Source organism: Elephantulus edwardii, unplaced genomic scaffold, assembly GCF_000299155.1.
Source record: "Elephantulus edwardii isolate Elephantulus edwardi_28Jun2011 unplaced genomic scaffold, EleEdw1.0 scaffold00196, whole genome shotgun sequence".
Lineage (NCBI taxonomy): Eukaryota > Metazoa > Chordata > Mammalia > Macroscelidea > Macroscelididae > Elephantulus > Elephantulus edwardii.
In genome coordinates, this window is record NW_006399946.1 from 3883903 (window position 1) to 3900290 (window position 16388).

Here is a 16388-nt window from a genome sequence, read left to right on the forward strand (position 1 = left end):
CTTCTTCCTTCACTACCATTGATTTTTTTTTTTTTATCAGATGCTACTTCTTGAAATGGTTTGAAGTAAAAAAAATATTTTTGGCACAATGACTCGTGTCTGCCTTCCATCTCCTTTTGATACTTCCTGCATCCTGCAATTTTTCTTTTTTTGCCTGAAATACCTTTTCAATCTGTATGCAGAACAGATCGTCCGAGATGCTGGGCTGTACGAAGAGGAATGTGGCATCAGGATTGGTGGAAGAGTCAACAGCAACCTGCGTTATACAGATGACACAACCCTGATCGCTGCAACTGAGGAGGACCTGAAGTGCTTGCTGCTTAAAGGTCAAGGACTGCAGCCTTCATTAAGGATTGAAGGTCAACATCAAGAAAACAAAGATTCTCACCACTGGGCCAATTGGCAGCATCAGTATGGGTGGTGGAGAGATTGAGATAGTTAATAGTTTTTGTTTGCTTGGCTCCACAATCAACACTCTTGGTAACAGCAGCCACGAAATCAAGAGACGAATTGCATTGGGAAAGTCAGCTGTGAGAAACTTCTCAAGAGTACTGAAGGGCAACGACGTCAGGCTGGAGACTAAGGCACGCCTGATCCAGGCTATAGTCTTCGCAATTACGTGCTATGCATTGGAGAGTTGGACAGTGAATAGGGTTGACAAAAAGAGAATTGATGTCTTTGAGCTGTGGTGCTGGAGAAGAGTGTTGAATATACCATGAACTGCTAGGAGAACAAACAGGTTTGTCCTGGAAAAGGTGAAGTCAGAATGCTCCTTGGAGTCAAGGACTCTGAAGCTTTGTCTTTCATACTTTGGACATGTTTCAAGGAGGGACTGACTGGTCCTTGGAGAGGGACATCACATTTGGCAGATTGGAGGGACGGCGAAGAAGAAGAAGACCTTTGATGAGATGGATTGATTCTGTGACTGGAGTGGTGGGAATAAGTGCATTTGAGATGGCTAGGTTGGCACAGGATAGAACAGCGTTTAGAGCTCTTGTACATAGGGTCGCTATGAGTCACAAACGACTCAATGGCACATAACAACAACAACAACAACATTCTTCAGTATTGCAACTTGAGGCTTGGAGTTGTTTTTCAGTTCTTCCAGCTTAAGAAATGCCAAGCATATTCTTTCTTTTTGGTTTTCTAGATTCAGATCTCTGCTTTGTCTTCCTGAGCTGTATTATATTATTCTCTGCTCTCTTACTTCAGCATTTCTTCCCTATGTTTTAACGTTTTTACATTCTAGTGCAAGTTTTAGAAGGGCTTATGATTTCCACTTTTGTCTTCCCTTTCCTTCTTGTCATTCTAATGATATTTTCCTTTCCTCATAGATGATGTCCTTAATGCTATCCCATAGCTCTTCTGGTTTTGGATTGTTAGTGCTTAGGCTGTTAGTTCATTAAATCTATTTGTGCTTTTAAACTCATTTGGGTTAAATTAAAAGTTATGGTTCTCATGAACTTATTTTCTTCAGCTTCAATTTGAACTTGCAAATGAGTAATTGATGGTCTGCTTTATAGTCTGTTCTTGGACTTGTTTTCATTGCTGCTATTGAATTTCTACATCTACTCCTTTCACAGCTGCAGTCAATATATGAATCATTTGTGCTTTAACAAGTGACTACACAGATTTATGTCATTACTCACTATTTATTTTTGTCTTATTAAAAGCTGTTTGCATCCTGAAGTCTTTTTTATCAGAGATTAGTATTGTCACTCTTGTTTTTTTTGGGGATACTATTTGCTTTGATGTGTGGTGCTGGAGAAGAGTATTGAATGTACCGTGGACTGCCAAGAAAACAGATTCATCCTGGGGACGGTTAAAACAGGCTGCTCCTTGGAGACAAGTTTTCTGAGGCTTCGTCTGACATACTTTGGTCATATTGTAAGGAGAGACCAGTCCTTGGAGAGGGACATCATGCTTGGGAGGGTGACGAGCCGGTGCAGGAGGGGAAGGCCCTCTGGAAGATGGATTGATTTGGTGACTGGGGCAATCGGGATGAGAGTGTCGGAGACAATAAGATTGACACAGGACAGAGGAGAGTTTAGAGCTATGAGTGGCAAGCGACTCGATGGCACATAACAATAACAACAACAACAATGTACAGTGGCTCTGAATTCTTCCCTGTCCTGAGCCAGTCTCACTAATTCTGACACATCAACCTCCATCACCCTAGTTACTGTATCAATCCATCTCATCTGGGGTTTTCCACTCCTGCACTGTCCATCCACCTCTACGCATGATGTCCTTATCCAAGGACTGATCTCTCCTGGCCATGTTCCCAAAGTAAGTGAGGCAGAGCTCCAAAATCCTAGACTCTAAGGAAAGACTTGGCTTCACCCTCTCCAAGACAGACCTATTTGTTTTCTTGGCAGTCCATTGTATGGTCAAGATTGTTCTCTAGCACCGCAATTGGAAGGCATCTATTCTTCTTCTGTCATCTTTACTCATTGTCCAACTCTCGGAAGCATAACAAGTAACTGAGGAGATCATGGTCTGGATTAGGTATACCTTTGTTTCTAGACTGACATTGTTGCTCTTCAGCACTCTGGAGAGGTCCATAACAGCAGATACCCCCAATGCAATTTGTCTTTTGATTTCCTGACTTCTTGTGTTAAGAGTGTTAGTTGTGGATCTGAGCAAGCTGTAATTGCTAACAATCTCAATCTCTTCTCCATTTCATATGATGTTGCCAATTGGCCCAGTGGTGAAAATCTTTGTCTTCTTTATGTTGAGCTTCAATCCATATTGAAGACTATAGTCCTTGACCTTTTGCAGCAAGTGCTTTAGGTCCTCCTCAGTTTCAGTGAGCAAGGTTGTGTCATCTGCATATCGTAGTTTAATGAGTCTTCCTCCAATACTGATGCCACACTCCTCTTCATAAAGCCCTGTTTTCCAAATGATCTGTTCTGCATACAGATTGAAAAGGTACGGGGACATGATGCATCCCTGAAGCACTCCTTTCCTGATTTTGAACAATGCAGTGTTTCTTTGCTCTGTTTTGAGGACTGTTTCTTAGTCTGAATACAGGTTTTCTATAAGCATGATCAAGCACTCTGAGATTCCCATTTTCCTCAAGGTTAGCCACAATTTATTGTGATCCACATAGTCAAATAACTTTGCATCATCAATCAAAGATGGATAGACATTCTTATGATGCTCTTTGCTTTCTGCCAAGATCCATCTAACGTTGGCAATAATGTCCCTAGTGCCACGACCTCTTCTAAACCCAGGCCCAGCCTGTTTTTCTGGTAGTTCTCTGTCAATGTACTGTTCAAGTCTTTTCTGGATAGTTTTCAGCAGGTTTTTGCTAGTGCGTGATATTAGTGATATTGTTCAATAATTTCCACACTCTTTTGGGTCACCGGTTGGGTTTTTGTTTTTTGGGGTTTTGTTTGTTTGTTTGTTTTAATGGGAATAAATATGGATCTCTTCCAGTCAGTTTGCCAAGTAGTTGTTCTCCATATGTCTTGGCACAACTTGGTAAGCACATGAAGGGCATGTCAATATATTTCTTCTGCCTCCTTGTCTCTGGAGTACTGAGTCTGCAGTATGCTCTGTTTTTTTTTTTAGGAGAAGGCTTGGAGTTTTGTTTTGTTTTTCAACATTTGAAGTTACCTGCTGCTTTCTTGACATTATGTGAAGGTTTTCTGGACATGTATTTGGCTGATTCTATTGTGTCTGCTCAGGGTTGGCAAGTGTTTATCTTTATGATGTTTTTATTGTTGCTGTTATGTGCAGTCAAGTCACTTTCTACTCATAGCAACCCTATGTATGACAGCTCTGAATGCTGCTCTATCCTGAGCCAACCTTATTATCTCTAACATACCTACCCCCATTACTCCAGTCACTGAGTCCATCCATCTCGTCTAGGGTTGCATACTTCAAATGTTCCCTTTCTTGGAGGGTAACTTGCTATGCCAGGAATCCTTCTGGTCTTTTTCAGTGGGAAACCTCACTTTTCCTAAAGTTCTTCAACGTCTCACTTGTCCGTAGTGCAAGAATTTCACCCAAGTAATGTTCTTGCAACCCTGCAAGAATCTCATCTGAGTACTCTCCAGATCTTGTAAAGTTTGTAATTGTCCTTGGTAGTCCATAGTGTGGCCAGAGACCAGCTTCTCCCTGACTGCTACACTCTTTCTATCCAAGGTAGGGGGAAGGGGGAGAGGGGGGACAACATCAGGTACTTATGTGCAGCAAGTCTAGTGTTGCTTGTTGGGAATCTCCCCACTCTGTAGCCTGCCTCTTTTAAAATTTGTTGTTGTGCTTCAAGGTGTGATTCTCTGTGTTGCCAGAGACCAGCTTCCATGAATGGCTGAAGGTTCTGTTTATAGGATGGAAGGAGGAAGCCAAGCCCAGGTACATCCGTGCAGCTGTCCTTTAGTGTCTCACTTTGCCTTGATAGGCTTGTGTGGAACCTGAAGGTAGCCTATCTCTTCTTCTGAGGCTGGTCAGGAGGGAGCCACTCCAGTCTGTTACCTTTCCTAAAGGTAGTTCCACCAAATTCTAACAGCTTATGGCAAAGAGAATAAGTGAAGGGATATGGGGGAGGCATGAGGTTGTGCAAGGGGATGTGTAATGGCATGGAGCGAGAGCGTGATAGCACAGGGAGATAATCAAGAAGGACCTATATGATGATTATAGTATAGTATAGTACAGAATAGTACATTACATTACATTATATTATATTACATTACATTACATTACAATTTATTATATTATAGTATAGTATTATATTATATTATATTATATTATATTATATTATATTATATTATATTATATTATATTATTACATTACATTACATTACATTACATTACAATTATAGGTCACAATAGGTGATTATATTATATTATAGGCACACTAGGTCAAGAAGACATAAGCTTGGTTAACATGGCCTTGTGGCTAGGAGGGACCATTTTCTAGAAAAAGGCATCATGCTTGGAAAGGTGGAGGGACAGCCCAGCAGATGAAGACCCTGGAGTGACAGAATAACTCGGCTAATGAGAGTAGTGTGTCTGAGATAGTGAGACTGGCTAAGGATAGGGAGGAGTTCTGAACTATTGTACATAGGATCGCTATGAGGCATCCTGCTTGGTAAATGAGAACATCAACAAGGAATAGGAAGAACTTGACCGACACGGATTGACACAGGGATATAGCAAGGATCTCAAGCATAGCAATGATAGTGAGGCACAGGACTGGGAAGTGGTCCATTCAGTTGAACACAGGGTTGTTGTGGCTCAGAACCAACTCAATAGCTCCTGTTGTTGTTGTTTACTGTCAAGTCAGAACCAACCAATAGCTGACCTTCCAGCGGGTTTTCAGAGGCAGTTAATTGCATGGGAAGAGATTGCACAACCTCCTGTGGAGCAGTTGCTGGACTCAAACCTCATGCCTTCAGGATTGCAGTGCAGCTTGTTGTCACTGTGCCACTAGAGCCCAATTAATTGCACCTAGCAATAGCAATAATGGTGGAAGGAAGAAAGAAGATTTCAACAACTCTTTGATATCAAAATAAATGTTTTCATGTGGCCCAATCCCTGACTGGTTACTAAGAACATACAACCTTCTGAGGAAGAGTGATTATATCATAATTATCTGCTCAAAACTAGGAAATCTCTCATATCCTAGAATTGCTCCTGGTGTTCAAGTCTTTCCGAATGCAACAGCTCTGGAAGGGAAGAACAGGAAATATGCTGTAAAGATTAGTCTTTTCTTATTCTTCTCCCTTTAAAGCCAAAGATGCAGACACATAATTTTTAAAAGGAAAGAAGAAAAAGAATGGTCCCGTGTTATTGTTCTGCCAAACCGCAGATATTCCCAGTATTTTTATTAATTCTATTATTTTTTTACCCAGGAATGTATTACAGTTGCCTAGGTAAATGTTCATAATGGTATTAATGAATCTTGTTGAATATTTTATTAAATTCTGAGGAATTTATGACTATTCTTCAGAAAAACCAAGAATTTTTGTCATATAAAGGTTTTATAAATTTAAGCCTGATTTGTCATGGTTTATATATCAGGTAGTTATGTGAATGTGGCAAGGATCAAATAGCATACAAACCCTTCAGACAAAAACATAAAATTTATAGCTTTGAGGGGAGCTCTGGTGGCCTAGTGGCAAGAAGCTGCACTGCAATCCCAGAGGTGCACGGTTCAAATCCACCAGATGCTCTGCTGGGAAAGGAGGGACAATCTCCTCCTGTATCAGTCAGATCCAATTTGACAGTACACACACACACACACAAAATAATAAAATAATAATAATAAAAATTTAAAAAAATTATAGCTTTGATTCAATTGTCAGGACATCAGGATGTTGGCAGTGTGGTAACAAAACATTGTGCTTTGCAGTTGAAGAACTAAAAGTTCTCTTTTATCAATATAGAAATGATTGAGTAACTTCTATAAGAAGTACAAAAATTTCAAATACTGTCCTGATAAAAAGCAAAATTATAATCTAAGACAGTCAAAGATAGGATTTGAAACTGATGAACACTTATGACAGAACTATTTTGCTTACCTTTAACAGTGAAGATTGGTTCATGACTCCTTCATGTGAGGGAGCAGGAAAGCCTCTGACGCTTTTGGAAAAGACAAATATTCTTTCAATTTCCTGCCCTTATTTGTAGTCCTATCAAAGAACACAGAGATTGTCTCTGTCCATACCTGAAAACGTGAGAGTGAGTGAAGGGCAAGTCTTGCCTTTGACTGGAGGTTACCAGAGAAGAAGTTCCCAGTAGAGAACTTCTATGCACCTTTTACCAGCATCAATATTCTTTTTAAGTGAACAGTTTAATTTTTTCCTCTTTTTTAAATTTGAGCGAAGGTTTATAAATCGTATTGGATTTTCATTCAATCATTCATATACATTTTGTTTTATAATACTAAAATTAAAATAACTTTGCAATAATAATTTACAATAATTAAGAATAATAACTGATAATTTTTTGAAAAATTTTATTTTATACTGTTTAAAAGTTCATATACATTGTTTTTCACACCAGACCTTTTCCATTTCCTTTGCCAAATAAATTAATATAAAACAAAATGCCTATTGAATGAAAAGAATGACTAAAGATGACAGAAAAAGAATTTATGTCTTTGAATTTTGGTGTTGGAGAAGAGTACTGAATATCCCAAGGACTGCCAAAAGAGCAAACAGATAAGTGTTGGAGAAAGTGCAGCCTGTGTGCTCCTTGGAGGCAAAGATAATGAGGCTTCATTTCACATATTTTGGGAATGTTTCTAGGAAAGGACTATTCTTTGGAGAGGAACATCATGCTTGGGAAGGTAGAAGAACTGAAAAGAAGAGGTAGACTCACAACCAGGTGGATTGACACAGTGACTCCAGCAATTTGCTTGAGGGTGGCACAGGAAAGGACAGGTTTCAAATTTGTTTTTCACAGGATTGCTATGAGTCATAGTTGACTCAATGTCGCCTTGAAACAATGACAATTATTTACAATATTTAACTGGTGGTACATAGTACATAGGGTTTTCAGAGGCCTGCTATTTCAGAAGTGGATGGCCAATCCTTCTTCCTAGTCTGTCTTAATGTGAATGTTCAGATTTAGAGAAGTATCAGACAGACCAGCATGTTAAAGGTATATCCCTTATTGCGGCTTTAACTTTAGTGTCAGTGTTGTCCCTGCCATTCTCACACGCATCTTTACCCACTTATTTCCCTGCTCCACCAACCACCAGTATACCCATCCACTTCTACCCCCTCCCTTCACATCTATCTCCCTTTGACCAGCCCTCCATCTAATAACATATATGAGGCTTCCATCGCTTCTGTGATTCCAAACACATGAGCTGATGGTAGTTCCTTATGTTGGGATCAATGTCTCTGAAGTTTAGTTGTAATGTTTCCCGAGTAAAGTGACGCATCCTGTAGAACCTTTGTGTGTAGATAGGCTTTTCTTGGACCAAAGGCCGCAAGCCAGAGGGCCAGAACGAATGTCGCGTCTTAGATTACCTGGGAAGATGGGAGGTGTCTGAGGCTGGCCTCTAAGCTGCTCTGAGGGATGGGAGGTGTCTGAGGTTGGCCTCTAAACTGCTCCGCCCAACCCCTCCTCTGAGCGGCCTGCTGGAATGAATGTCACGCGGTTTTTTGCATCTTCGATTACCTGGGGGGATGGGAGGTGTCTGAGGCTGACCTCTAAGCTGCTCAGCCTAAGCCCTCCTCTGAGCGGCCTGCCAGAATGAATGTCTGATAAGATGTGTCTGATACAGGCTATGGTCTTAGCAATCACTTGTTATGCATCAGAGAGTTGGACAATGACCAGGCAGGATAGAAGGAGAATTGATGCCTTTGAGCTGTGGTGCTGGAGAAGAGTATTGAGAATACCATGGACTGCTAGGAAAACAAACAGATTTGTCCTGGAAAGGGTTAAACCGGGTGGCTCCTTGGAGGCAAAGATTCTGAGGCTCCGTCTAACATACTTTGGACATGTTGTGAGGAGAGACCAGTCCCTGGAGAGGGACATCATGCTTGGGAGGGTGGAGGGACAGCGCAGAAGAGGAAGGCCCTCTATGAGGTGGATTGATTCAGTGACTGGGATAATTGGGATGGGAGTGTCAGAGACAGTGCGATTGGCACAGGACAGAGAGGAGTTTAGGGCTGTTGTACATAGGGTTGCTATGAGCCGGAAGCAACTCGACGGCACATAACAACAACAACAACAACTGGTGGTATAATCAGTAGAGAGTTGCACTGCTAACCCTGAAGCCAAGCTTGTTTTGTGGTTCAAAACTAGTAGAAGTTCCATAGAATGCAAATGAATGATCTCCTCTCATTACTTTACATCCCCAGAAACACTCTGGAGGGTCAGTTAGTCAGTTCTGACTTGAACGAAGGCAGTGATAAATCCAAAATCTTATTATATATTGCCTTTTCCTTCATCTAAATAACTAATTATTTTCTTTTTATGGGTATTGTAAATACACAAAGCACATCTTAACTATATGGTAGCTAAGTAGTTTCATTTTAGGTTTTAGAAAGACTATTACACTTTATTTCACAACTTCTGCATCAATTTACATTACCACCAGTAATGGGTTATTGTTGCCATTGAATCAGTTCCAACTCATAGAGATAACATTTACAATATAACAAAACAGTGATTGAACCTGCACCATCCTCACAAATTTTGTTGTCTTGCTATTGTTGCAGGCACTGTGTCAAAAATCTCTCTTTAAAAGTCATTCTCATTTTAGCTGATCCTCTACCAAGTATAATGCTGTTCTCTAAGTATTAGTGCATCCTGAAAACATAAATTATATGAAACTATGAAGCACCATCCTTGCATCTAAGGAGCATTCTGGTTGAGTTTCTTCCCAGATTGGCAGTTCATAGTATATTCAGAATAGAATCTTGAGTTTTAGAGACTAGCTCAAGAATAAAATTAATACAATAGGCCCTAATGACCAAAGACCAGATGATTGTGGGATTACATTAGTGATACCACACATGAAAATGAAACAGGAAAAATGTCTTTAAAATAACAAGAAATACAGACCAAAAGTATCCAAGTAGATTCTATAACTTGCTCCAGAATTTATGCAAGGAAAAGCAAATCAAAGTAATGATGACATAAAAATATGAAACAGAAAAAATAAAAAAAAATATGAAACAGATAATTTTAAAGGACAGTTGAAGAAGAACAAAACAAAGTACTATAATAAAATTAGCAATGACTTGGAGTTAGAAAATCAAAGGGGAAGAACATCCTCAGGGTTGATCAAGCTTAAAGAATGAATGGAAACATTGAAGCTTTGAGCTGCATTCATGAAGAATTCTATGTATATTGACTCTTAAAGGAAGCATCAAAAGAAGTTTGAAAAAATATGTTAAATCACTGTACCTAAAATAATTGGTGGTAACTTAAAAATATGTCTGAAGAATCATTGATACTGACAGGATGAATCCACGCTGCATCGAAAGTATTAATAAAACATAAGGCTTCAGGAAGCAAAGAGGTGCCAATTGAGATGTTTCAAAAAGCATCTAAGGAAGTGGATATTCTCATTCATCTTTGCAAAGAAATTTGTAAGAAGGCATCTGGCCAACTACCTGGAGATCTAAGTATGTGCCCATTTGAAAAAGGCTGATACAACAATAGAATTTTAAAAATGTTGTTCTAAAGTAAAATTTAAGCAACTATTGATAAAATATTCAGAGTATCATCTAACATCCATCTTGGTCTTTTCTTCTTCTTCAGCCTTTGTAATGATCTTTTGCATAGTTCATGGATGTTTTTCTTGATATCCTCCCAGAGTTCATTTGGTCTATGCTCATTGATGCTCAAGACCTCAAACCTGTTCCTGAGATGGTTTTGAAATTTGAGGGGACAGGCTTACGGCCAAAGTTTGGCTCCCTTGGACTTGGTTTAATTTTCCTCAACTTCAGCTTGAACTTGCGTATGAGTAATTGGTGGTCTGTCCCACAAACATCACCTGGCCTGGTTTTCACAGCTGATAGGGAGCTTCTCCAGCGAGTCTTTCCACAAATGTAATAGATTTGATTCCTATGCATACCATCAGGTGAAATCCATGTGTGTAGCGTGCACTTATGTTTCTTACAAAAGGTATTTGCAATGAATAAATCATTAAATGTGCAGAATTGTATCATTCTATCTCCAGCCTCATTTCTCTCACTGAGTCCATATTTTCCAGCTACTGATCCTTCTTCCTTGTTGCCAACTTTTGTGTTACAATCACCCATTATTATCAATGCATCTTGATTGCATGCTTAATCAATTTCTGATTGCAAAAGTTGGTAGTAATCTGGGGATCCAAGATGGTGGCGAAGGCGGAGACATCGTGGTGAGCTGAGGGAGCAGTGGACCACTCGGAGGAGGGCCACTATGGCCTTCTACAGACCTGTGTTTATTGATAATTGAACAGTTAAACAGTTGATGACTGGTCTTCAGTGAAGATCAAGGCTCAACAACAGGAATTCAGGATTCCCAAGGAGGAATGGGTGAGTCCCACAGCTCCCAGCCCCCTCCTGCCAAGCACGCATTGCACCGCCCCCCGCCTCAGCTCCATGAGGCTTCAGCTGCCGGAACACAGAGATTCCCTCACCCAGGAAGGATGGTAGGCATAGGGCCTCCCAGAGACTGGTGCAGCGGAGCCACCACGGTGCTGCACATGGACTTGTTCTGGGGAGAATTCTTAGAGCCAGGACAGCGGCGGTGGGGGAGGTGGGCAGCCCCCCCACTGGGGACACGCTCCCGGCACACTGGGAGCACCTGCCTCCCCGGCTGCCCACAGCAGAGTCAGACTCCCTGGCCGCCTGTGCGGGGCGACACGTGCCCAGGCCGCCTGCCTGGGCCATAGCGTGCCACGGGCACCTACAGGTTTGGATTTCCTTGGACAGGCCAGAAAAGAGGATCACCAGTGGGTTGTTGAAAGTCACTGTCAGTTGTCTACTTGATGACACTTAACAGTGGCAGCATGTCCAAGAGGACCGACATCCTAAATGCACCACATATTTTGATATGTTGAATGCTTTTGCCAAAAGCTGTTTAGACCTGGGGGGAGTCTATTCACAACTCTCAGGTTCCCTTTGCCATTTATAAAGGGGGAGGGCAGTGGCACCTACTTCAAATTACAGTATGACCATTTATGGGGGGGATAAAAGTGGCGGTGCAGGAACTGGGGATGCTGTCCCTGGCCACATAGCCTTCAGTCAGGCGAGGGGTCCACACTGGGATGGGGGCAATTGGAGGGGTAGTGTACCAGCAAGCCCCTGGGGGGTGTTGCCCTGCTTGGGGCGAGCCATCAGCCCTCTGCTCTGTGCGGGCTGTCTTCAGCCCCTGGCTCAGGGTGTGGCCCTCAGGGTGAGCTCCTCAGTCCCCAGATTGTGCCATCTGACCCTGGGTGGGAGAAAAAATTCCTAGGGTATCCAGAGAATTTTATCTAGGCTACATTCCACCACCCTCTTCCCCAGTAAATCTAGAGGACAGCCAGCTGGCCAAATGACTGGAAAAGATCGATATTTGTTCCCTTTCCAAAGAGAGGTGACCCAACAGAGTGTGGAAATTATCAAACAATATCATTGATATCACATGCAAGCAAGATTCTGCTGAAAATTATACAAAAACGTTTGGAACAATATGTCAACAGAGAACTGCCAGATGTGCAGGCTGGATTTAGAAGAGGTCGTGGTACTAGGGATATTATAGCTAATGTAAGATGGGTCTTGGCAGAAAGCAAAGAAAACCAGAAGAATGTCTATCTATGCTTCATTGACTATGCAAAGGCTTTTGACTGTGTGGATCACAACAAGCTATGGCTGACTCTGAGAAAAATGGGAATCTCAGAACATTTGATTGTGCTAATGCAAAACCTATACTTGGACCAGGAGGCAGTCGTTAGAACAGAGCAAGGAGACACTACATGGTTCAAAATCAAGAAGGGATGGATTTTGTCTGCATACCTTTACAATCTTTAGGCAGAACTGATCATCTGAGATGCTGGGCTGTACGAGGAGGAATGTGGCACCAGGATTGGTGGAAGAATTATCAACAACCTGTGTTATGCAGATGCCACAACCCTGCTTGCTGAAACTGAGGAGGACCTGAAGTGCTTGCTGCTTAAATGTCAAAAACTGTAACCTTCAATACGGATTGAAGCTCAACATCAAGAAAACACAGATTCTCACCACTGGGCCAATTGGCAGCATCAGTATGGATGGAAAGAGATTGAGATAGTTAACAGTTTTAGTTTGCTTGGCTCCACAATCAACACTCTTGGTAACAGCAGCCAGGAAATCAGGAGACGAATTGCATTGGGAAAGTCAGGTGTGAGGGACCTCTCACGAGTACTGAAGAACAACAATGTCAGCCTGGAGACTAAAGTGTACTTGATCTGGAAAATAGTCTTCTCAATTACGTGCTATGCATCGCAGAGTTGGATAGTGATTAGGGATGATAGAAAGAGAATTGATGCTTTTCTTTGAGCAGTGGTGCTGGAGAAGAGTGTTGAATATACCATGGACTGCTAGGAGAACAAACAGGTTTGTCCTGGAGAAGGTGAAGCTGAAATGCTCCTTGGAATCAAGGATTCTGAAGCTTCGTCTGACATGATTTGGCCATGTTTCGAGGAGGGACTGGTTCTTGGAGAAGGACATCATGTTTGGGAGAGTGGAGGGACGGCACAGGAGAGGAAGACCCTCAATGAGATATTTGATTCTGTGAGTTGGGTGGTGGGAGCGGTGGGAGAGATGGTGAGGTTGGTACAGGATAGAGCACGGTTTAGGGCTCTTGTACATAGGATCGCTATGAGTCACAAGTGACTCGATGACACATAACAACAACATTGATAAAATTCAAATACTATAGCCTTCAAGAAGCATAAAGAAAGTAAAATCTTCACAACTTGATTGATTAATAACGTCATGATATATGGGGGAAATATTAAAATTTTCAGTTTTACTTGAGTTTCCTTTTATTTGGATCAGCAATCAATACCAATGGGAGTAGCAGCCAGGAAATCAAGTCACTTATTACATTGGCGAAATCTGTTCTCAAGGACCTTTTTAAAGTGCAAAGAGCAAGAATGTCACTGAAAAACTAAGATCTATCTTACTGAGACATGAAATTTCCAGTTGCTTTATAATAACATTAAAGATAATGAATGAAGAAAAAATGTTATCTTTCAATTGTACTGCTGGCAAAAAATATTGACTATATTTTGGACTGCCAAAGAAACAAACAAATCTTTATTGAAATAAGTGCAACTCTTGTGCTCCTTAGAAGTAAAGATTACAAGACTATCTAATACTTTGGGCATGTTTGTCCCTCAAGGCACCAGTCCCTCAAGAGAGATAACAAATTTGGAAAGGTAGAAAATCAACTAAGGAGAAGAAGGGCTTCAACAAGATGGATTGACTCAGGGATTGTAACAGTGGGCTTGGGTGTAGCCAAGATTGTAAGGATGGTGCAGGTTTGGACAGGACTTCATTCTGTTGTATACATGCTCCTTCTGAGTTGAAACTCACTTAATGATACCTAACAACAGCTGGAGTAAAATGTTAACTCATTGCAGTGTCGATTATTTTAATTTCTCTGATGTCTAATGATATTGAACACCCTTTCATATGCGCCTGATACAGGCCATGGTTTTTGCAATGACTTGTTATGCATCAGAGAGTTGGACAATGACTAGGGAGGATAGAAGGAGAATTGAAGCCTTTGAGCTGTGGTGCTGAAGAAGAGTATTGAATGTATCACGGACTGCCAAGAAGAGAAACAGATTCATCGTAGAGAGGGTTAAACCAGGCTGCTCCTTGGAGGCAAGGATTCTGGGGCTTCGCCTGACATACTGTGGACATGTTGTAAGGAAAGACAGGTCTTTAGAGAGGGGCATCATGCTGGGTAGAGTAGAGGGACAGTGCAGGAGGGTAAGACCCTCTATGAGGTGGATTGATACAGTGACTGGGGTAATCAGGATGGGTGTGTCAGAGGCAATGAGATTGGCACAGGATAGAGCACAGTTTAGGGCTGTTGTACATAGGGTCGCTATGAGTCACAAATGACTCGACGGCACATAACAACAACAACATTTGTAAATATTCAAGTATTTTCTCATTCTGTAATTAAGTTACACCTATTTTATTCTCAAAGCTTCACTTTTTTATTATATTATCATAGAATATATAGTTTTTGAAGGTTTCTATTTTTAGTGAAATCTTTTGACGACAAAAAAAATTCTATTTCTCTCAGGTCTTGATAATTTATTTTATCTTTTGCTGTTTGTGCTTTCATATTCAAAAATGTTTATTTGTCCACCCTGACAAGTCCATTCTCACCCTTCCAAGCATGTGCTGTCCTGGGAAATCAGAGACTTTGGAGTTTTGCTTCAACAGATCCAAGGCTTTCACTATTGGATAACCACCACCCAAAATAGAAGATCTTAATAACACCAAAAAGAACTCAACAGAATGTTAGCAATAAAACGTTGTATCTCAATAATCACACTGAATGTGAATAGTTTAAATGCACAGTTGAGGAAAAAAAAAAGAGTAACAGATTGGATTTAAAAAAAAGATAAAGACTAAAAGTAAAAAGGTGGAGGGAAATATACGAAGCAAATGACAACCAGAAAAAAGCAGTAGTAGGAATATTAATCTCTGATGAAATAAATTTCAATGTAAAAACCATCACAAAGGACAAAGAAGGTCGCTACATAATACTGAAAGGGTCAATAGAACAAGAGGACATAACAATAATAAATATCTATGCACCAAATGAAAGACCAGCAAAATACATAAAACAAACATTAACAAAACTGAAAAAGGAAATAGACAACACTATTATTGTACTTGGAGACTTCAGTATACCCCTCTCAAGAAAAGATAGAACTACCAGAAAAAACTCAACAGAGAGAATGAAGAATTAAACCACATAATAAACCTACTTGACCTCACAGATATTTTTAGGCAAATGCACCCCAAAAAAAGTACAGTATACCTTCTTCTCTAATATGCATGGAACGTTCTCCAGAGGAGATCACATTCTAGGTCACAAGTCAAGCATCAATAAAGTAAAAAACATGGAAATAATACAAAAGTATCTTTTTTAGGCCATAATGCTACAAAACTAGAAATTAATAATAAAAAGATAAAGGCGGGAAACCCATATGTTGGAAGCTGAACAACACCTTGCTTGAACAGGATTGGGTCCTAGAAAAAAAAATTAAATTAAAAAGCTTCTTGAAACAAATGATGATAAAAACACCACTTACCAAAACCTCTGGGAAATAGCTAAAGCAGTAATCAGAGGTCAGTTTATAGCAATAAGCAAACACATCAAAAGGTAGGAAAAACTGACGATTGACTGTCTAACCCCAAATCTCCAGCAAATATAAAAGAACAGCAAGAAAACCTGACAACCTTTAATAAAACTGAAATTATAAAAATCAGAGCAGAAATAAATGAACTAGAAAACCCAAAAACAATTAAAACTATCACCAAAACTAGGAGTTGGTGCTTTGAAAAGGGCAACAAAATTGACAAACCACTAGGAAAACTCACAAAAGAAAAGCAGAAGACACAAATAATCCAAATAAGAGATGGAACAGGCAACACCACAACAGAACCAACTAAAATAAAATGCTAATATTAGAGTATTATGAAGAATTATACTCAAACAAATATGAAAACCTAGAGGAAATGGACAAATACTTAGAAATACTCAACCTACCTAAACTGACACAAACTGAAATTGAACATCTGAGCAGACCCATTACAAAAGAAGAAATTAAAAAGGTAACACAACTTCCAATCAAAAAAATCCCTGCACAAGATGGTTTTACAAGTGAATTTTATCAAACATTCAGAGAATAACCGTCACCAATTCTACATTAATTA